We start from the raw sequence: 24855 nt of genomic DNA, 5'->3' as shown, positions 1-24855 counted from the left end.
AACTGAGTAAAAAGAACGGAATTGTTTTATAGTTCTGCAAATCTCTTTCATATCTGGTTTAGTGAAAAAGAGCTAACTAGATAATTAGATCATCTTCTACATGCAATCTGTTGCAACAAATTGCTTTGTTTCAAATATATGAAGAAAATATGACCTCCCTTTGGAAAGGGAGGAGTATTACAATAGCTTTTTCACATGAACATGGATAGTCCTTCTTTGATACTACACTAAAACTTCTCAATGATAGTTTCCTAATGTTTGTCTGTAAAGTAAACTCTAAAACCATATCAGTGAACTTTCTGTATCCTGTAACATTAAAATTCACTGGTTTATCTTGCACTTTGAATGATCTTTTACTCATACATGATTTTGTAACATTATGCATTAGTCATTTGAAAATATGAATTCACTGAGTTATGCAGATCTTCCAAATATTCACAGGTTTCATCACGTAATACTAAAAGAAGAGCAAATTTATGAATCTCACTGCTGATCTCTTCAGAAGAGTCTTTACATTTTGGGAAGCCATCACACTTATGTGGAAAGATTTTGCAAAATTCTAATTTTTCTCTTAAAACTGAATTATATCTTTAGCAACAAATATGGCTAAGGTGTTTTCTTTGGAAATGCACATTCACTTCATTGATTTTTAAGAAAACGTTTGCCAAATACCCAAGTCTGAATAACCATAATTTGTGAAATAGTCATCCTTTTATGCTCTACTTAAAACAGTGGCAATTTCATTACAAAACTCAATCACACAAGTCCTTTACCTTGAGACAAACTCAAAGGAAGTAGCAGAAATGCTTTACAGGACTTCTTCTTCTTGACCCATGAAATATTAAAAATAGAGTACTCAAGTGTGAAGATGTTCAAATGATGATTTATACTGATTTATTAAAGATATTCTTAATGATATTGTTTCTGTTTGTTTTACACTGTGAGAGCAAGTTAGTGAAGAAAGTAGGGAAGAGTACAATTCGGTGCCACAGCTTTGTTTTGTGCTAAGGTGTTGCCTGTTTTATCCACCAGTGCTTTGCACGATCACTGCAAATGCAAGAGTGAAAAAAAAAATGTTTTCTTCATAAGCTTCCTATAAAGATCACAAGGTCCCATTAGAGATCCAGCAGACACAATTCAAGTAACACTGATTGTTAAGAATACAGGAAACGGCCATACCTATGTCTGTATCTATCTCTAGCCATTTAGTGTTTAATCAGTGGTGTTGGGGCCACTGACTCTATATACATAATAATAATAAAAGATAGTAGACTCTCCAACCCACCCTTCAATTAGCAATAATCGTGCCTCGGATAAAACTCATTGGCTACAATACTGCCACTGTGCAAAGCTTCAAAACCACCCTTCACATCGAAATAAATTCTTGGTGCAATAGTCACAAATACTGAAACTACCTGTATTGTTGAGATTTCATAGCAGGACTGGAAGGATAAATTGGTAGAAGCTCCCTTTCTAAAAGAAAACTTTGTCCAAAAAAATGGAAACACATTCACACTTTCACTTAGCAATTATCTGGTTAATGTTTACCTTACTATCATTTGCAGAAGAATGCAGCAAATGAATGTATAATAGTTTAACAATGAGAACAATATAAATATCAAATGAAAGTAAGTAGTTACACATTAACTGATTCTAAAATTAAATTGAATGTAGCCATTAAAAGAACCAAAATACAAAATATATTATTAAATGAAAAAAGGAAGAGAAGAAAATATTCCCATCTGTATAGAAAGAGTATGTGTGTGTGTGTGTGTGTGTCCATATGTACTATGTTAGAATTACACAAAAAAAAAAACCACACAAAACTTAACATTGATTAACTATGAATGGGATTGGAAAAAAAGAAGATAGTGAAAATGTATTCTTTTATAAAAATTTTATTTAAAATTCTTACTTACACAATTTATTTTACCATAAACAAATACTGTTTATCATAAGGTTTTTTTTTTAAGAAATATAATTCAGTATTGAAATACAGGAAACTAAAAAGAAATAGAGAAAAACAAAAATAACCACATGACATTTTTTTTTCCTTTTTCAAACCTTTAAAAAACTAAATACTAAAAGGAAATATTATTAAGCCATAGAAAGACATGTCTACTCATTGAGAGGGCTGACCACATTGTCCACCTCACTGATGAGAAAAGAAGCCTCCAGATAGACTTTCATTAAAGCTGTGACTTCAAAGTCTGTAAGCTTCCAGTTAGAAGGAATAAACTGTCATAATTTGTCAGAGCCTGCTCCCTTCCTAATGCTGCCTCTCCTTCTTCCATAGTAATTGAACCCCTAATTATTAATCAGGCACACGACTGCCCAGGACAAAAACAACATTTCCCAGATATCTACATCTACTTTCTTGCCAGTGTGTTTTGAGCAGAAATGTCCTCCTAGGGAAGCAGCCCTGCATTTTGCTAATTTCTGCACATTCCACTGGCTCCTGTCTTGGATGATGAGCTGATCTGAAATGAAAGTGCGGCCCAGAGGAGCAATCAAATGGAAGAAATCTGAATGTCTGACATCATGGAGTTGCATCTACCTGTCCTAACCTATTTATAGCTCTGAGCTTCTACATGGGAGAGAAATAAAATTTAACTTGTTTCTGTCATTTTTGGGGGGTAATTTCTGGAACTAACAGCCAAATTTAGCTCCAACTGATAAGCCTGGGGTGGTACAAAAGGTCAGCTTGTCCTCAGGAATCTCATTTCCAATGCAGAGGGCTTGAAAACAGGGGAAGAGCATCAGAATTTACAGAAAAAAGGTGGTGGAAGGGTCTCTATCACTGTATGGAACAGTCTAGAACAGTCGAGATCTCATTCATCTAGTGTGAACGAAAAATATTCAGTGATATGAAAACATGCAAAACCTCAGAGTTCTAATAATCCCACCTAACAAAAATACTTGAGACAATCCTATAATCACCCAATGAATAAACTGAATCTGAGGGTTTGGTTTTGGACAAAATGAAGAAAAGCATCTGGTAGTGAGTGGGTTAACCCATGTCCATTTAATGGGTAAGTATCGTTTTTTCTGGGTAATAAACAATTTAAGTATCAAATAAAATTTCTTAAAGCCTAAAGAACATAGGATAAGGGGATTTATAATATCTTAGCAAAATCTTGGAGTTTGAGGTGGGTGTAGGACACAAATGGGAGGTAAAACTTAATGACTTATGGAGATGGAAGGAAAGGAGAGGAGAGAAATAAGTTATACTAAAGTCTTAAACTTTAGGAGAATTGGAAAGGGAAAGAGCATGCCATTATGGAGGATAAGTATTTTGTTTACAAATAATAGAATCATAAATGTCTGACTAAAATAACAGAAAAATACACAAAAATACACAACCCTATTAATGGTAGGGAAAAGGAGAAAAAGGGGAATTGAATGGGAGAATAGAAATTAGATAACATGAGCAAAAAGAGCAAAAGGAAAAGAGAAATATATAATTCTAAGTAAATAAAAAGCATAGGGTAAGATGGAAACAATTGCATCAGTCCTAGACTAAATATGAACAGACTGAATTTATCCATTAAAAGGATCTGTTAGACTAGATTTAAAGGTAACAAGTTTATATGATATATATGTATCAGTATACACACACACACGCATACACACACAAACTTTGATATATAGCATAATATATATCATATATATATGGATATATGAGTATGAGTGTGTGTGTGTGTGTGTGTGTGTGTGTGTATACACATGAAGATAAACTGACCATAAAAGATTGGTAACCAAGACTGTGGAAACCAAGACTGTAAAAGAAGGACACGGTCATGGAAAGTGGTAACAAGAATATGTAAACTAAAATCAATAAATCAACCAGTCAATCAAGAGTGCCAATATATACTATAAGATTAAATTAATAAGAACAAATTAACACTTTAAAGCACTAACTGGAAAAGAAGGCGATTACCCTCTATAACATTAAAAGTCATAACTGGTGGCAAGAATATATTGTCATGGGGCACCTGGGTGGATCAACTGGTTAAGCATCTGCCTTCAGCTCAGGTCATAATCCCAGGGTCCTGGGATCAAGCACCACATCCGGCTCCCTGTTTGGTGAGGAGTCTGCTTCTCCTTCTTCCTCTTTCCCCGGCTTGTGCTCTCTTTCTCACTCTCTCTCTCAAATGAATAAAATCTTTAGGGTGCCTGGATGCCTCAGTTATTTAAGTGTCTGCCTTTGGCTCAGGTCATGATCCCAGAGTCCTGGGATCCAGCCCCACCTCAGGGTCCCTCCCTCTCCTTCTGTCCTTCCCCTCACTGCTTGTGCTCTCTCTTTCAAATAAATAGATAAAATCTTAAAAAAAAAAAAAAAAGGAAAAACTTTAAAAAGCGTATTGTCATTCATTGATACACAGTAAAGAGTAGCTAAAGATGTAATACAAACAAAATTAGAAGTGGAATTTGAGAAATATGGAGTTGGCCGTGGGAAATTCCAATACAACTCTCTGAAAACTAGACAGTTCTAGATAATACAATTTTTTCTATTAACTTAAAAAATAACAAAGACAAGGAAGAACTGAAAAACATAATCAACATGTATGATATAACTAATAAAATATTAAAAAATCTTTCATACATAGGATGAATTTTTTTCTGATGTCCATTAAATATTTACAAAAATTAATCATGTAGTTGGAAGCTGAAAAAAATCTTAATTAAAAAAGCAAAGAGTGCAGGTGACATCTTTAGTCTTAATTGAGTATAGTTATAAATAAGTTATCAAAAGATGACTACTACATGGAAATCTTGTCATTGTCAAAGAGAAAATTAAAAGGAAAATTGCTAGCAATCTAGAAGTCAATGAACAGAAATCATCTCACAGTAAAATCTGTGAATGCAGTGAACAGAGTACATAGAGGAAAATATAAACTATAAGCACCTTTTATATTAAGGAATGAAAGCATGAATAGATAAATAATAAGTAAAACAAGAACTCATCTAATTTATTTTAATTTAATGTAGGTTGCTGGGCTCTACTCTAACCTACTGCTTGTTAAGCAATACAAGGAGAATGAATTCATCTTCATTTTTAGTTTCTTCTCCCAGAGATTCTCATGAGCTAGCCTAGCACAGATGTGCCGAAAGTCACTGGAGAAACAATAAGAAAGGAAGTACTACGGGAAGACTTTCTGGATAATTCAACTCTGCATCCTCAGCAATTAGTTCAGTAGATAATCTATACAGATTAGTACTAGTACTATAGTACTACCACTAATACACATATGTTGAATGAAAATATGGAACTTGAGTTTGAACTTGAAAAGTTGGTGGATATGATGGTGAGGATTAGGTTCAGCCATAAGACTGACCAATTAACAGTGATTTATATATGACAGAAGTTAAATTCTATCATGTAAAAGAAATCTGGAATGAGGCAGGCCGGTGCAGATTTAATAGCTCTCTCTGGGACTCAGACTCTTTAGAAGCCCTCCCTCCCATGAGCTGCTTGAGCTCAAGGTCCAAAATCATAGCTATAGATCGAGTTTTCACATCCCATTCCCAGCAGAAGGAAGGAAGAAAAGGACAAGAAGTGCCTGCTAGCTCTCTCTTTTTATTTTTTTTTTAAGATTTTATTTATTTATTTGACAGAGATCACAAGTAGGCAGAGAGGCAGGCAGAGAGAGAGAAGAGGAAGCAAGCTCCCTGCAGAGCAGAGAGCCCGATGTGGGGCTCGATCCCAGGACCCTGGGATCATGACCTGAGCCGAAGGCAGAGGCTTTAACCCACTGAGCCACCCAGGCGCCCCATGCTAGCTCTCTTTTACAAAAGTTTCTAGGATGCTGCCCAATGACACTTCTGCTAATACCATATAGATATATCCCATCCCAAGCTATAGGAAAGGCTGGGAAATGTGTAGTCTACCCCACACAGCACCTCTCTCCCAATGCTCTGCTAAAAAATCTGATGATTCAATAACTCTGGAAAAGAGGAAGAATATTTGAGACTACTGCTGCTGCCACAGTGGGAATAAAACATGCCTAATTTTCAGATATGTTGCGTTATTAAGTATGATGGTATTTAAATCCTGTTACAATAATATTACACAATCGTTTCTGTAAAAAAAAAATGAATAGAAAAAGAAAGCTACTACAATTTAGGAAATGTCTACCTAATCTGAACAAACAATTTGGGGACCCTTTCAGGTTGTAGAACATAACAGTTAGCTTAGGGTTATCCAACTCCCAACAAAGAATTTTCTACTTTGTTTTTCCATGAATGCTATTTCTGAAACATAATTGCTTTTATGTAGTCTGAAATCAGTGTGAACTGAGATAACTCAAGAAAATGTTAAGAACCTGAAGCACAGGTTGAAGATAGACCTGTATAAACTTTAAAAAGTATATTACATAGATGTTATGAACTCAATAAGGACTTAGTCCTGACAATGCTAAAAATTTTAACCCCCACCCCCTTTAATTAATGTCTAGTGAATGAGGATTTGTGAACTGAAGCTACTTTCTCTCAGCTGTCAATGAGTTAGGGCATTTATACTTGTCAATCTGTAGAGACAAATCTGAGCTTTGTCCCAGCCTTATTTGTATTCTGACAGATGATCTCTCATCAATAAAAGAAAGTCAAAGAAAAAGTAAGATAAAGATTATCTAGGGGCCCCTGGGTGGCTCAATTGGTTAAGCTTCTGCCTTCAGCTCAGGTCATAATTTCAGGGCCCTGGGATCAAGTTCCACATTGGGCTCTCTGCTTAGCAGGGAGTCTGCTTCTCCCTCCGTCTCTCTCTCTCTTCCTCTCAAATAAATAAGTAAATCTCAAAAAGAAAAAAAAAAAAAACTCTAAAGAAAAAAGATCATCTGATCTTCTATAATTATCGGTGACCTGCTTTGGGAGCTAAACAACTAGTTACAGGGTATCAGCCTGAAGGGCTATATCCTAAAGGGATATATCTATGGTAGGTGAGTATGTGCAGACAGTGTTCATTACAGTTTTGAAAATAAAGGTTATCCTCTTATCTCACATTAATATCAGGGAAAATTACAGAGGAAACAGTTCTCTTTAAATTACTAAATATAATAAATAGAATTCTGAGAGGCACAGACTCCAGATCATACAGGTTCAATTTTTAATAGGTCATATCTGTCTACTATAAATTAGAGCAAAATGTCACAGTTGCTTCTAAATTCAATTTTATAAAAAGAACCACAATTGTCTGACAAAGCAACAAAAATATAACCTGAAAACCTCTATACTCTATGCATAAAACATCACATTTTTCTGTATGCTCAGAATACTGGAGATCACTACTACTACCAACCTGACTACTACTACTATTGCTAATAACAATATAATAGATGTTTTTACAAGATTTCTATACATTAGAGTTACTGATATCTGTCCAGAGTGAGAAAAGAAAGAATTTCTCAGTGTAAGTATCACAAACATGCTCAGAGAAGCAATAAGGAAAGGGGAGTCTGAACATCAATGAGGGATCTTCTCCCCACAGAGAATAGGATGGTGGGGAGGGGATCATCATGGTAAACACACTGGGAATGGAGGGAAAGCCATGGATGAAGACATGGGTGCTTCTGAAAACTAGGTATGCCTTAAAGCAGGGAAAACTTAGATTTTCTGATACTCTTTTTGGCTGTGGCTTTTCTTTGGACTTACACCTTCAACAACTTACTCCTAGGTGACTAAACTGTGAGAGAAACTGAATAAATGCAGTGCTAACCCTTGACAATGCCAGGGTTCCTAAACATAGTTAGGAGACCACAATAGAGCCTAAAAGCATCATTTCAAACCAAGGGTGATAGAGAGCATAGTATGTCTTGGTGCAAACAAACACATACTTATAAATACACACAGCTGGGGATTAATGTAGACTGCTTCAAGGAAGGGTTTTATTTTGTAGCATAACCAAACATTAACCACGCACTCCAAACTACCAGTAACAAAATTTTACTTCTTTAAAATTTACAGGGGCACCTGACTGACTCAGTTGGTAGAGCAGGTGACTCTTGATCTTGGGGTCATAGTTTGAGCCCTATGTTGGGTGTACACATTACTTAAAAGTAAAAACTAAAAAAAAAAAAAAAAAAATCACAAAATGTTTTTATATTCCATCATCTGATTTTAATCCCATGACAGGCTCTAAAAGGTAGGTAAATGTTTTCCCCACATTTTATAGCTTCAGCTCTTCTGGGACCATGTGGCTCTGTGCCTTGGTACCCTGGGCTCCTTTTGACCTGAGAGTTCTTTGCCCTGTTCTTATTAATTTCATGAACTCCCTCTGAGTATCCAAAAATCATTTTATTAGAGAGCCTTCCCTCTCCAATAAAGCTCTATTATAACTGTTGTCTGTGGCCATAGCACCTTGCAATCCCCTCTACAAAAGTACTCATCACAAGCTAAGAAATTAGATATTTATATCTTGTCACAGATAACTGATTCTGCCTGATGCTCTCACAGCCCCTTTATGCTCCTATCTATGCCTCTCTAGGATTCTCTGGTTTTAATTCAAGAAGGTCCTCGGGCTATGAAGCCACTCTGCTCTTAGAGTCTTAGAAATGCTTCAGTTTACCTTCACCCCGTGGCTCTAAGCAATGAAACAAAAGAGCAGATATGATAGCCCAGCACACCCACCTCCAGTTAGGATGGATTCAGAAGCACATTTTGCCCTCCAGAGTTCCTTGGCAGGATCCAGCCAAGCCTAATCTCCTAAAATCACACCTCTGCCCTCCTTTTTCCTTTTCCCTTCCAGCTTCCTTGCCCCATTAGCAGTTAGCCCTAAGACCATTTCCTTAATAAATCACTTGCAAGGAAAGGCTTATCTTAAACTCTGCTTCCAAAAAACCAGATCTAAGACACAATTCTTTTGCCTTTAATAAACTATAAACCATTGTTCTTGATGTTGATGTCTCCAGCCCAAAGCACAGAGCCTGGGACAAAACAGTCATTAACAAAATTGTTATTGCTTAAATGAATTCCCAAGCACTCCAATTCTGCTGACAAGGCAAACTTAAATTAGACAAAATCCCACTCCACAATGCACTTAACAGTGTAGTAAGTTTCAGATGTTGATTTTTTATTATATACTCAAATATAAGTTGAGTTTACTCATCCACTTTCAGTTTGAAATATCACAAAAGGATTTTTATTTAAATTCTATAATTTTAATGAATTTATATCAATTCATCTAAATATTTTTGCCCATTACTCTTTATAAGCATAGGATTTTCTTTAGAACATGGGTGGCTGAAGTTAGAGGAAAATATTAAATGATACCTTTTTAGTGTCAAATTAGTGTTTGAGCTGTTATTGAATAAGCAATTAGTGATATTAAACAGGACAAAAATCAACTATGAGCAATGAAAAAATAGAATTTATAAAGATAAATTTTTTTAAGAAAACCAGCAATATTGGAGCAAAACCACATAAAAATTAAACAACAACAACAAAAATCAGATGACATGAGTTATGAAACAGTTTATCATAATACCACCCCCAAGTTTTAGAATACACAGAGACTACAAAGTGGACCAGCAGTATATACAGCTGGTATAATACTGAACACTTTGCTATATATACTCAAATATGATTGAAATGTAAAGTTTTGACTTCATTTTTTACCATCATCCAAATGTTTAAGGATTATGACATGTCATACAAGCTGTGGAAAAATAGGAAAGAATATAAGATATTCTCCAAGTTCTCCATAAGGTGGATGGAAAGAGATTTGTTTAGCTGCTTCCTCCCTGGCCACTCCTTCTTGGGCTTTTCCAGCAGTTCCTACTTATGTTCCTGACCACTGAATTGCTACATACCTTAAAACATGGTCTTTTTCTATTTGTACTCACTTCTGGGCCATCTTCTCCAACACTTGAAGTATCATGTACATGACGCTAACTCTTAAGCTGGTGTTAGTAGCTCAGGCCAGTCTCCTAGCCCCACCATCTATCCTCCATCGACACTGTAATATATCGAAAATGAGCTCTTGCTCTCCCCTCCAAACCAGCCCTCCCAGCCTGTCTGACTTCAGTTCCTCCTTCCAGCCATTCAGACCCAAACTTTGTAGTTACCTTGATGAAAAGAGAATGTGAATAAAAACACAAAATCGTGGTGCACCTGGGTGGCTCAGTGGGTTATGCCTCTGCCTTCAGCTCAGGTCGTGATCTCAGGGTCCTGGGATCGAGCCCCACATCGGGCTCTCTGCTCAGCAGGGAGCCTGCTTCCCTCTCTCTCTCTGCTTGCCTCTCTGCCTACTTGTGATCTCTCTCTGTCAAATAAATAAATAAAATCTTAAAAAAAAACCCACACAAAATCGTATTATTAACTTTAGTTCAAAAATACCAGATCTGTGATAGTCTTTAAAATATGGTTTATGCCTGGAGAAACTGCAAAATAATCACTTACTGAATTCTCATTTTGTCTGGGGTCCCCAAGACCACAATGAACCTTGATGATTCAAAGGGGACTTACAAGACTCATTACACGGTCACAGTCATGACTATGATACCTTGCAGTAAAAGGATAAAAAGCAAAATTAACAAAGGGGAAAGATAGAAGGGGACAAGTTTAGAGAAAAACAGGCACAAGTTTCTAAGAGTCCTCTCTCCATGGAGTCACACAGGAGGCGCTTAATTGCCCCAGGATTAAATTATGACAACACATGTGAAATGTCTACCACAAGTTCATTAGAGCCTCAGTTTTTCCTGAAGTTCACCCAGGCACCTCTGCCTAGCATACAACAAAATGTAGACTCTGAAAGTAAAGCAGGTGTTGAGCATTCATCATACAATTTGGATAACAATTTAGGCACAGTAAGCCACTCTAATCAGAGAATGGTGGCACCCTTCTGGAAATCCTAGTTCCCAGATGCCAAGCAAGGTCCAACCTTGCAAGCATGTCTTTCTGAGGATGGTGTTCTCAGGTCTGCTAGGTTAAATCCTTCCATATACTTATATACCTTGCGGCAGAAGTGTTGTGTGGGCCTTCTGAAAAAGTTCCTTAAAAGTAAAGAACATAGGCCCATTTTTTTTTTTCCCCTTTTCTTCCATCTTTCCTCAGATTCCAATATGGTAGCTGTGGATCCATAGGTGGCCACCACCCAGAGAGAAGTCATGGGTGAAGGATGGGTCCCTATGACACCCTGACACCATCCTACCATCTCAGTATTCTCAACATCTAGATTTAGCTTCTAGACAGAACTGATGCTTATCTCATTTAAGCTATTATTTCTGCATTCAGCAATTAGCAGCCAAAGACATTCTGCCATGAAAAAAAATTAAATTAAGCAAAATATAAGAAATCCATCTGTAACATCTGCAGACTCTATAAATAAAATATCTCTGTCTTTCAAATGTGAAATAATGAAAGTAATACCCTTGAAGAAACAACTAGAAGTACTTAGATAAATAAACTGCATGCATTGGGAATGCCATATTTAAAGCATAGAAAAGATCTGAGTGACAACTCATGAGAGAAAGAATAGACTATCAGTTAAGAAAATAAGAAAATCATTAACCTGGGCCTTTATAACTTAATCATCCATGCATCATTTTTATGAAGGGGGAGATGCTGTAATGACATACAGTATATTCCAAATACACTTGCTTTTTATAATAAGTGAATAGTTAAGGTAGTTAAGTTTTTCTGTTTCTTCTAGGACTTTAAAAGTATTCTCTGATTTGGGACGCCTGGGTGGCTCAGTTGGTTGGGCAGCTGCCTTCGGCTCAGGTCATGATCCCAGCGTCCTGGGATCGAGTCCCACATCGGGCTCCTTGCTCGGTGGGGAACCTGCTCCTCCCTCTGACTCTGCCTGCCATTCTGTCTGCCTGTGCTTGCTCTCTCCCCCTCTTTCTCTCTGATAAATTAAAAAAAAAAAAGTATTCTCTGATTTAAATTTAGCACATTTATGCTTAATAATATTTATTTTACCATAAATTTTCTAATTAAGGATTATTTTAAATTGTTGCCACTGAATAGCTTCCCACCTTCTTCCTTATGGGCTTCTTATGAGAAGTTTTTTCACTATCATCCTCAGTCTTGTTCAAAGGGAAGCAGTAATTTCCCCAATGATTTTTTATAATAAAATATAATCTAAATTAACAGTATTACAGACACTGCAGAGTATTCGAAGTGTAATAAAAAATAAATTGCTCTGTTCTACTCTCTCCAAGATAGCGCTCTACTGAAGCAGTAGCTAAATTTATTCATAAGATAACCAAGTGAACTTTGCCATTTAAAGCATTAAAAAAACACCCACACACTTATAGAAAAATGAAAATGTCTTTTGGCATATAGACTTGACACGATGTTTGTAACTATGGTATCCTAGATTCTCCTAACAGATAAATTCTGCCAAATAAGAAATTCAGTGTGATTCGATTTCATGTTTTCTAATAATTCATCTAAAATACCCCAAAAAGTTACATTTAATCGGCTCAAGAAAATATTTTCGAGTGAATTATCTGTCCCTCTGCATTTTTCTTGGCACCTGGAACTGGAAAGAGAAATTAACACCTCCAATTCCTATGAGTACATTTTCAATTTTAGGGAAAAATCTTACCTCACACTTTTCCCCTAAAATATTTGAGGAACTTCCAGAAAACACAAGAACAAGAACAAGAACACATTTTACGGACACCTTGCAACATTCAGAAGTGTGAATGACCTTTACTCATAGGTGCCTATTTGGAACTTAAACTCAATCAACAGCTAGGTGGTTAAAGTTATCAACAAAAAGGCACATAGAACTAAACCAAGGCATCAAAAATAATGCCTATGAGAAGGGACTGTTGTAAATGTTCATGCAAGGGCCTAACTGCAGGATTCACAGGTCAGTTAATCTTGGACGCATCTGAAATATTTTAGCCCTCTAGATTATTGTTGGGGTTAAATATCTCAAGAATTTAAATTTAACTTGTTTCAATTTTGAATAAAGATTAGAAAGGGAAGAAATGGAAAGTAATATTGCTTTGGGTTCCGTAAGTAGGCACTTCTACATTACTGTCTTTCTAACAACCCTACATGTAAATACAGTTATCCTCAATATTCAGATAACTGAGATTCAAAAATGTTAACTAACTTTCCTAAGACCATCCAATGAGTAAACGGTAGTCCCAGGATCTTAACAAGCATCTGGATGACTCTTTATTTCTACTAAAAATAACTAATATCTCTTAAGGGCTTACTGTGCCAAATTAAGGTATCTTATTTAATCCTTCCAACTATATCAGATGAGAAAACTTACAGTGAACACAGTAAAATGATTTGCCCAAGATCCCCCAGCTAATACTTGGGAGGACCTATGACAGGGGTTCCCCTCTTTCTGAAGGCAGAGTCTGTTTTTAGTCTGACTCTGATATATGAATAGAAAACAGCTCCAGTGGCTTTAGTTCAGTCAAATTGAGAATCTTTTCTCCAAGAACATGTGAAACTAGACAGTTGCTCTAATTCTTAGCAAAGAGAGCACACATTATGTGACTTTACCAACCCACTGTAACATTTTCTGTACATATTTTTATTTCTACCAGAATACATTTCCTAATTGAAATGGAGATGAAGAACAAAGCAGAAAATCACCCTGCACAGTATTATCTGGATTTGGGGGACTGAATGTTCCTGGGACATGAAAAGAAATAAGAAAAGGAACTTGAATCTGCTTGCTGTACAAAGAAGGGGAAAGATTAAGAATTTTAAAGTTAAAAGAGAAAGGTCTACAGAGAAGCCTGTCTTAAAACAGAGTGGTTTCCACAAATAACAGGGAATTGATAGGATATAATCATCAACATTTTAATAGCTTCAAGGTAGGTCTTCAATAGAAAGTTAGATATTTTGACTTTTATCCAAATATAATAAAAATCAAATGGGTATGGGAATAGGTGGGTGGGAAACTGCCCCATATGACTGTCCCATATGACCACGGGATACAGTTCACTGGTCTCCTACCACCTCTTCCAACTTTTGACTTGGATGTGTCCTTACATTTCAGAGGACAGAAAGCTGAACAGATTCTCTTGCACTAAGGTTGTGGACAGAATTGGGGCTTTATCAATAAAAAACTGTGAAAACCAAATTAAGTGGGAAGAGAGCACTCTCACAAAAGAATCAATTTTTGCGGGTGTGAGTCACAGTAGACATGGTTGTGGAACAGTCAATAGTTCCAGAGTAGATATCTCAATCCCTTGATCATAACTAAGGTATGTGTCTCTCGAAGCTAATGGCTGGGGGAGCTACACTGTGATTCCCACAGAGGAAGCAGGGCTGTTGGTGGGCAGACGCCATGGTGTTATTCTACGATTCATTCCTACAGGTCCAGCTTAATGGCCTTCATCTGCAGCCCTTATAATTAGTTTTGAAAGGAATTAAATATCTAGACTAATTCATTTATGTTTCAACTAGCTAGAACAGAATCTGTTACCTGCAGCTGAACCCTGGCTGATACACTCCTCTTCTGTCACCTGCCCTCGATCAGGTTCACAGTCCGAGTCAGGCCTAGTGGCAGCACTACATCTCCTCAGGGGCCTCTCTATCCATCAGATGAATTCTCTTCTCCTTAATATTACCTAAGTAGCATCTGCTAGAGACGCCAACATTTCATAGACCTAATAAGCACCATAGAATCTAAGTACCCAGGGGAATTAATATATTGACACAAACTCTTGGCTGCCCAAGTATTATCCATTTGCAAGCTTAAATGATGTCTTCAATCCTCTAGTTTTAATGAGTGAGAGGGGAGTGAAGGAGAATAGGCGGGTGCTGGTAACTGAAGGAGAAGGTGGCATCTGCAACAGAGCATAAGCAGTCAGAAGTCACATTCTGCTAAACAGAAACCATCCTGGGGGCTGTGTGGAGTGTACAGAAGCTACTCTGCATGATTCATGAAGACTTTGGTGTGTCTTCAAGGGAAGGCAAGCACTATTATAAAAGAGCTCCACCATCAATATTTAAAGTATCATTGTATTGGCATTTCTATAAATTATTTTAGGAAGTTTAAAAATAAACGTTTGCTGTTTGATAGTAAATCATGTTACAAGTTCATTTACCCATATAAAGTCAACACCAATATCTCCACAAAAAAAACTCAGGAATGCTTAGTCACATCCTGACATAAATGAAGATTTATTTCACAATATCTGGAATCAGCTGCACATGAAAAGCTAAACTGTATTTTAGGTAAAACGGAAATAGAATACTTAAGACAAAGTTAATATGGCATGACGTAGGTCAAAAATACAATGCCTACAATGAAGATTTGTTCACCCCTCTCCCCAACAAACTTAGTTTTCAAGCTAGCAAATGTGAGGAAATATATTTAATTCCCATCAGTGTACTGTCCTTAATTTTAAAGACATAAAGGTGGCCTTCACACTTTCAGGCCTCACTCGCCACTCTGTTAAATCGATGTCAGGGTTTGAATACTGTCCGTGTGATATGTGATAGGAGAGTACGTGGGTGTTGGGTATGAGGGGAGACATTACAGAATCATGGTAGGTGGAGAAAACACATGAAGGACCGCTGATCATCGAAACAAGAAGCTGTTCTACAAAATGTGGTACAAAGCACCAGAAAACTCTCTTTTTTTAAAGTCTATTTAGAAATGATGCAGTGTTCTTTACCTAAAAGACAGAGTACTCACCTAACAGCATACATGACTTTTAATTCAGACTCACATTGAGAAATCTCTGAGAACATTTCACTTCCACCCTGAGGGTCAGGGAGAGCTCGAACCCTCCTGCAGTCATGAAATAGAGTCCCTACTTCCACAGAATGTCACCTGTAGCCCAAACTTTGAATTCGGGTCCTTTAGGAAAATAGGTGATGCAAATGAAACTAGTTCAGCCTATGGTCTCCTGAGTTGTTAAGGATAACCCCTAAAATGTTTTCTTTTCTCCTACCTTGCCAGTTCAAATTAAAACCAGCACACATGGCACTATAAAATATCTTATTTCAATATCTGTTTATTTTTATTAACTTCATTTGTACATTTTTAATTCATTTTATACATCTAGATACAAAACCAAAGTCATATAGTAAGTGACAGAGATACAATAACCAGCCTCCTCATAATTAGTAAGTATTGCTGCAATAATACATGGTATAAACATATTCAATATAAACATATGTATTTATATTTCATGTCATATATACACATATATAGGCACACATATATGCATATGTATAAAACTACAATTATAGATCCTCTAGTATAATAGTGAAAATATACAAAATAACATGAGATCAATTACAGACACCATTTATCAACTATCAATTATGGTTTAGATGGTTTTCATATATAGTATTAAGTATATAAAATTAGAAATACCTAAGATATCATTATTTAAAGGTACAAATGTACATCTACCAATGTTACATTGGTACATTGGTACTCTGCCTGAAGCTGTGATGCCAGTAGGAATAAAATATTGTTATTCTGGCAATAGTACATGGTAAAGATACAAATCCAAAAGGAGAAAAATGTATGTTGAAGTTATCCGGTAACAGAAAATGACATACATTCCAAGATACTACCATGACACTTCATGAAAAAGATTTTTGCCTCTTCTAATACATTTACACATTCACAATTTCAGTTTTACTGCAATCTTGTTAAAAGGCTCACTGAAAAATGAATACAACTCAAATCAAACTTCTAATAAATAAGAAAAGTCCACTGAAAGGTTTTTTCAAAAGCTACGTTTTCATTTTTCCTTAACATTTTGATGGAAGTATTTATTTGATTTTATCACTCTAGTAAATGACTGTATACTTACATAGTTAGCGTAATTGTCTTTAATTAAGAAATCAGTGTTCATATGTGTAACCATTTGAACATGTAATTATAATATCTAATTATATAATTACAGAGTATGCTGAAATGATCCAAATCTTTATCTTATTGATTTTAAGACTGCATGCTTTTTATTAAATACCTAAAAGAGAAAAGGTTTGAGAATCACCTATAGTACTGTCTTTCCAACCACTTACTTTCCAAAGTTAACTTAAGATTTAAGAGGGAAATTAAAAGAAGATAATTATATAAATCTCATGTGTATATATAATGCCACAGAATAATTTTTGTGTTATTACATACTACGACATGCCAAAATGACTATTAGTGAAATCTCACCATCCTCCGATTCACTCAAAGTATTCATTTATGACACATTTATCATTTGTATTATAAGTCTGACTAGGGAGAAATTAAAAATAAGAAAATTCTCAGAATAATCCGGGAGGCTGGGGGCAAGGTTTCTACACCTTCTGAAAGAGAAATTTTTGTTTTTTGTTTGTTTGTTTTACAAACTAATTAGGGAAAGAATAGTGTGAACAACGACAGCAATTCCAAAAGTATAAGCAGAAACGGACTTTATAGTCCTTTCTCTTCTCCACAATCTTTGCTAAATGTGGGTGAATAATACCATCTATCTTGACCTGGTTCTTCAAAGATCAGAGCCTTAGATAGGGATTTGGGTGTTGACAGTTTCTTTTCGAGGTTCAAGTCCAGTGAAATGAAGATGAGGGGGAAAAGGGGAGAGGGGTAACTGAGGCAAGGAGAGAATGAAGTAATGCAAAGGATTTGTTGCTCGGGATGTGCCGTTTTTCTGCATGGAGGATGATCTGGAAGATCTGCAAAGAGGAAACAGACTTTCACTGCAGTTCTTTAAGGGGAAAAACTAAGAGAAATTTAATCTGTCTTATTACCGCCGTGTCTTGCTTCCTATTTGTCTAGATTCATGCCAAGAAGAACTAACAAGTCTGAGCTTCATTACTTGGCTCCAGGGGCTCTTGAGGAAGCCAGATCCAAAGACCTAGAAATGGCATTGGGAATCAAGGACTTGGTCACTGCCAATGCCTGGGCCCAAGGGTCAAGAAAAAACAGTGGAGAATCAATGGTGTAGCCAGAGAAAACAGGATCATAAGAGAAGATTCCATTGTGGGGAGACAATGGTTTATTATGAGAAAGGTGTTCCAAAGAACAAAGCTGAAGGATACTTTAGTAGGAAAGGTTTAGAAGCAGTTAGTGCTTGAGAAAAGTCATAAGTAGATAATACTGATGAAGGAGATTGAGAGTGGCATGCTCTTTCCGGGATAGAGAAGTGCTAAGTAGTCAGTATGCTTTTTCCCACAGGTTTGTAAAAACACAGTGACTTTGGTAATGATGTCCTCTCAAATACCTCCCTCGCTGCTGGGTAAGGATTGATGATGCAGTGAGGGCTGGCCTCTCACAGCACTCCTCAGAGAGAGTTAAATTGAATGAATGGCCTCTTCAGTGACTTCAGAAAGGGGATAAAGGGATATGGTGACTTTTTCCATATTTGTGGAACCTATCTGTTTTAAAAATAGTTAATACAAGTTTACATGTAATACTGAAAGGAAGGAAGGGAGGAAGGAAGAGAGGGAGGGAGGAAGGAAGGGAGGAAGAAAGTGAAGAAAGGAGGGAGAAGAAAAGGAGGGAGGGATGGAGAGAGGGAGGGAAGGAAAACAAAAAAGCTAGTATTTCAAGAAACTTTTTCCTCAGCCAGGCCATAAAATATAAAGGATAGCCTCCATGAAAAGGGACTCTTTGACTTTGCTTGCAAAATAAGCCAAGCTGTTAGAAAAACTTATAGGGCACCAATTTAATATTTCTCTCTGACCTAGTTCTTAAAAATTTGTTATCAAGTTACCTATTAATATAACTAACTCGTGCAAACACCCTAAAAATGCAGTACTTACAATATTCAGGTTCCTGTAAAAATAGCTATTGCCTCCCCTAGAGTAAGGCAAGCTTTCCCTTTCCCACAACCTAAATCTAATTTAGACATGCTTATTATTAATTCAGAATGCCAGAGAATCTGGTGCATAAAAAGGAGAGCTTTGCAAAGAAAGAAGTCACTTACTCCCTGGATCTGATCCAATAAAGTAAGATCCTTAGATCTAAAACACTTTAGTTCCCTGGTAAAGTCACATTAAGCAAATTTAAGAAACCTAATTTCCAACATGATCAACAGATCTGCAACACTTACTGTGCAGGTTTCACACCCAGATCTCCTAGGCTTTACCTCTAATGTAAGCTATTCTTTCTACCTCCAAACTCACCTGAGACAACATAGTAGAAATGATTCCGAATGAAGAGTAGGTCTTATAAACCTGATTTTATAGGTAAAAATTATCTATTTCTCCTCAATCATTAAAACTGGAGGCGAAATTGTGGGGAGAGGGTGCCCGGGGGAGCAGAGTTGGTGAAGCTTCCTACTGTTGGTTTTGGCTCAGGTCCTGATCTCAGGGTCCTGAGATTGAGCTCTTTGTGGGGCTCCAAGCTCTGTGGGGAGTCTGCTTGTCTCTCTCCCTCTGCCCCACCCCCTGCCTGCATGCTCGCTCTCTCTTTCTCTCTCTAAAATAAATAACAAAAATCTTTAAGAATAAAATAAAATAAAATAAAAATCTTTAATAATAAAATCTTGGACTGAAATGGAAACAAAAGACAAAATAATCTTTCTGGAATGAGTCACAGAGTATTACTTTATAAACAGAAGTATTAGAAAACTCAAATTTGTTATGCAAGTATCTCTGTTGATAATGGATTTAGATGCCCTTGAAGTTTACTGTCAAAAAATTAGTAAATCAAAACTCCTTATCTGTATGTATGGCACTTACCACTCACACTAAAATTCTTAAATCATCTTTGACTGCTCTCCTCTCACTCTCATATCCAATCCTCCACAAAAACCTCTCACAATATATTTGATCTACTACTTTCTGTCACTACCTCCAGCATGAACCCCATTGCCGATGTCACCATCATTTCTCTCTGAACAGAGCACCCAGCTTCCACTCTCAATCTCTCTAATCTATTCCCCAAGTTGCTGCCACACTGATCCTGTTAAAACACAAGTCACAAGGTATTAGCTTCTGCTTAAACCCTTCTCTGGCTTCCCAAAATGGGTGCAAGTAGGATGGCACCCAATTCTTTTTCATCAGGCCATATACCCTTCTTCATCTCCAACGGCCCCACTGTCACTGCCCTGCAGTCATTCTGAACTCCCTCCTCAAACACATCCATATTCCTCTTGTTTCGGGGCTTTTGCCTTTGTTTTCCTCTTTCCTCTTTACTCAAGACTCTGCTTAAAAGTGCTTTCTTCACTGTAGCCTTCCCTGACCATCCTATATAAAAATAGTGGTTTGTTCCATAAGAGACTCTTAATCTCACAAACAAACTGAGGGTGGCCAAGGGGAGGGAGGTCGGAAGAGGGTGGTGGGGTTATGGACATTGGGGAAGGTATGTGCTATGGTGAATGCTATGAAGTGTGTAAACCTGGCGATTCACAGACCTGTAACCCTGGGGCTAATAATACATTGTATGTTAATAAAAAATTTTAAAAAAATTAAATTAAAAGAAAATAGTGGTTTGTTATTCTCAGTTGTCTTACCTAGTTTAATCTTCTTCGGGATATTCATCAGTACCAGAGATCAGAATACATGCATTTCTGTTTGTTGTCCATTTCCCCCTAGAAACTATAACCTCCATGAAGGCTAGGATTTGGTAGGTTTTGTTCACTGCTATATCGCCAAACTACAATAGTGCCTCACACTTAGTAGATACTTAATGCCCACCTCCTTCCATAAGGCATCCAGCTGCCTTTCTTTACAACTCCCTGGGTAAGCATTAGAAAGTATAAATGACCTCATTAATGCCTCATGTAATTCTGAGAGAATTGTGCACTCTGTTTAAGAAACTCAACTATATAAAGGCTCTCTAGAAAAGGGGGTTACCCGTTCAGCAATAATAAAAGCATCAACATTATTAATTAAAATGTTTGTGGTTTAAGTTACTCTACAGACCTCCCCAAATAAATGTAGAAACACCGTATTCCCAGAAGGGTATTTTATTCACAGAAGAAGTTTTATGAAAAGACTTTAAAGCTCAGCAGTTTTAGGAAGAAAATGAAGTGAAAGCTCAGAAACAAAAAAAAAGAAATGTATTCCAGTAACTTCTCCACAAACAATGATGTAAAAACAAAAACAAAAACAAAAAAAAAAAAGAAAAAAAAACCCTGAAGAAAACAGCAACAATGACAACAAGTTTTTTAGCCAAATATGACCAGGGGACCCTAAATAATACAGAATAATTTAGAAGAATGGTTTTAAATTAATAAAAAGATGAGCTAAGAGGTAGAAAGTCCAAAATTAATATCACATATTTTTATGTAAATTAATCTGACTAGCTCTGCAATTAACTGTTTATTCTTTACCAAACATTCCATTATGAGCGTCTATGCAGCAGGGCTGGACTTCTCTCAGAATGCTACCAAAGAATTATCTGCCACATATTTGAGTGTTATTAACTATTGCCATCACCCAAAGTTTTAGTGAAAACCCAATATGAGCATCACACTGGCTTGGGGAAACAAGCATCTTCTGTGATCCTGAAGACTATCAACCATAAGAAAGCCTAGATTTAAGAGGAAAGGGCTCTCATAAGTGCTCAGTTAAATTACAGACAAGCTGTGTCATAAAGCATTAGTTTCATGGGCTAGTAATCCTGAGTTAAGGAAAAGTATCATTATTTTAATCATAAATATTTCAGAATAGGCTTCTACCTCAACATGTCCAATGTAAATCGCTTTCATTATATAAAATGATTTATAAAGTGTCGTATGGATGAGAAAATCAGCCTTCTCAAAAAGATGTGTTTGCTTAGAAAAAGGCAGGCAATATGCTTTGATCAATTTGATGTGAAACATAAAAGGCTTCTTTCATATTAAAAAGGTACCAGGCATACAAATTTAATTGAGGACAATTTTTGTTAATTTTTAACATTTCAAGGGAACACATACCAAAAAGAGCTATAATAAGTCAAATGGCTATTTTATTACTACCTTTGCAATATATTGAAATTGTATCTTCTTGGGGTGACTGGGTGCCTCAGTAGGTTAAAGCCTCTGCCTTCTGCTCAGGTCATGATCTCAGGATCCTGGAATCAAGCCCTGCATCAGACTCTGCTCAGAGGGAAGCCTGCTTCCCCCTGCCCCACCCCTCTGCCTGCCTCTCTGCCTACTTGTGATCTCTGTCTGTCAAATAAATAAAATCTTTAAAAAAAAAAAAAAAAAGAAATTGTATCTTCTTTAGGGAAAATAGGCTTCAATTCTTGACAAATCAGATCACTCTAAGTTTAATTATCTGCCTAAAAAGTCACTATTTTAATAGACATTCTTTAGGGTTTTTTTTTCTCCATATGTACAATTATACTACATCCTCAGTTTTTTTAACAGTGGGATTTCATATCAAAATTTTATATCACCTTTTTTTTTTTTTTTGGTGTACAATTTTTTTTTCTTAAGTATAGTAGCAAACTTTTTCTCTAAATATTTCAGTCCTTGAAACATTTTGGGCACATTCAGTTGCCCTAACCTTGTCATTCAAATATCAGATAAAACACAAAGTGATCTCACCAAAAATAATGGGAGCATGGACACTATTCTTAATAAGAAACACTTTTCAAGAGGAGTAATGTGCTGATAATGTTTTGTTTCTCAAATCAGGTTGTAGGAGTATATTCAGTTAGTGAACATTCAATAAAATAACAATCACAATAATCAAGAGTCACTAGATAATTAGAAGGATTTAAGAAGCATAATGCATTGGCAATATAAGGAAAGAAACATCAAATGTGACTGTCTCTGTGGAAATGCCATGTGGAAGGAGGCACAAATTGAAAATGAGAATGCGCACAGTACTGTAATGGGAAAAAAAGGAAATGTTTGAAAAGAAATTATGGAAATCACAGACAGAAGAATGAACTGTTAATGCTACGGAGGTAGTACATGTTTCGGATGATACACAACTAAGATGTTTTGGATAAAACCACACTACCCGGAAGGGACAATATAGACAGTGTAGAACACAAGCATCCAGCCCAATCACAGTTGCTCTCTCCTGATTCACCAGTTAGTGAGCACTTAGCCACACCTCTTGAAAGCGACTGTCACTAAGGAGGTTGGTGTCAGTTAATTATTATTACTGTACTGCCAATTGCTTTAATCAGATGCTTTCATCAGAACATTCGCTGACTTAGCTGATTTTAAGTAATTTTATACAGAGAGAGAGTGTGAAAAGGTGTGTGTATGAGTGTGTGTAGGTGATTTTGGAAAAATGGGTTATTTGGAGGAAGCCTGGCCTAGCTACATTTGTTGAAATTAATGAGGGTTTTCATATTCTACTTACCTAGTGCTTAGGTATCTGCCCAATCCAGGAAATGGGCATTCAGAGTAATTTGATGCTTTAAGATTAAGCATTTAAAATGCTACTTTAATACTTCCTTAAAAACAGGTGTAACTCAACTCTTAGGACCCTTATTGTGTCTTAGAGGTAGGGTAGTGCATGAATTATAATAAAAAACCAAGTACATTGGGCAAAATAGTAAAGATACTGCTCACATTCAGCCTCCCATCTATTTTTTTGATACACACCAAACATCTTCATACTGTCTCAGTCTATCTTCTTGGGGGCACTCCCACCTGCCTTCAGAAAATCTATCTTCTCCATTAAAATGTCAATTCCTTTTGAGGTTAAAAGAAAAAAAAATGATTTTTTTCAAGTATTAATTTTTGTTAATGATGGAGGAGGTCTTAGTTGCTTGTCTTTAGCAAGCGTGTTTCCTTTCATTGAAGATCAGTTCTTGATCAGTTTTTACACTGAAAGACTAGGTCTCCTGTGAATTATTTGTGGCCCAAAGTGTTTGTATGAATTCCCACAAGGAGAAAAATATAAAGATTTGTCCAAACCTTACATCCTCCAACTTCCTTTTCTCTAATTGTCCCACTGTTCAGAATATTTCATTGTATAACACCCTACAGCTTACATTCTAAGATTTTTCCATTGGGAAAATTGTGTAGTATCCAAAGTAACAAAGTTATGTATACCTACAAATGTTTTTTAGGCAAGGGAACAACCAAAACAAAATAAAACATTGCTAATATTGTGACATGCTACATTGAAATCCCTCGTCTACCATGAAATTGCTTTGTGATCCTGGGAAAGTTACTCTTTTTTTTTTTAGAATTTCACATTCCATACCAGTAAAATGGAGACAATTATATTTGACTTATAGGGCTACTGTGAAGAAAAAAATTAAATGGGGTATGGAAAATGAGAACAAGGAATATTATTGTTCATTTTAGTGTCTCCACTGCTTCCCTGGCACTTTGTAAAACCCATGCTTTCTGCTAATAATCTATTACTACTGCTAACATTTCATTTAGAATAATTGTTCATTCCAACTGTAACCCCTTGCCACACATACTTGCCATTGTTTTTCAATAATTATGTAATTATCAAATGGCTTGATAAGATATTGCCTTGCATACAGGATATTAAATTCCTGTGCAGCCAAACATTCCAACCACTGCAAGTGGTGACTGGAGACCACATCACAGCAGTATCAGAACACGCATGAGATTGTTTTGCTTCTGTCTGTAGCTTTATTTTCTGTGGGTTTCATTTTACTGGTCTGTAAAAAATTAGATGACCACAGCAGGCTCTTTATAATTCCATAATTCTATAGACTAATTCTATAACTTTTATTATTCTAAAATTTAAGGTCCATAAAGAATCCATTCCCATTCTGATAACTTTTCCTCAATGGCATTTACCACAATCTGATCATTGTTTCTTTATTTGTGTCTCCCTTGTGATTCTGCATTTGCTGGAAGAAACTTAACCTCATCCTTAATTATATTTTATCCTTAGCAGCTAGCAAGACTATCTGAAACATAGTAGGCTCTTAAAAACTACCTGTAGAACCATAATGAAATAGTTCAGTGGATGAACAAACATCCAACATATTAGAGAAGATAATACAAGTCCACTAATTTCAACGTTGTTATTTCT

General features: G+C 36.3%; 1 protein-coding gene and 1 pseudogene across 1 annotated transcript in view; both read right to left on the bottom strand.

The window, feature by feature from the left end:
- The window catches only part of MDGA2 (MAM domain containing glycosylphosphatidylinositol anchor 2), an 845496-nt gene that overhangs the window by 403880 nt on the left and 416761 nt on the right, over positions 1-24855 (bottom strand). The window lies entirely within an intron of this gene.
- On the bottom strand, positions 1138-1353 carry LOC122894853 (annotated as a pseudogene).

This window comes from Neovison vison, chromosome 13 (assembly GCF_020171115.1).
Source record: "Neovison vison isolate M4711 chromosome 13, ASM_NN_V1, whole genome shotgun sequence".
NCBI lineage: Eukaryota > Metazoa > Chordata > Mammalia > Carnivora > Mustelidae > Neogale > Neogale vison.
The sequence above is the reverse complement of the archived record's forward strand: the minus strand, read 5'-3'. Positions and strand labels throughout refer to the sequence as shown.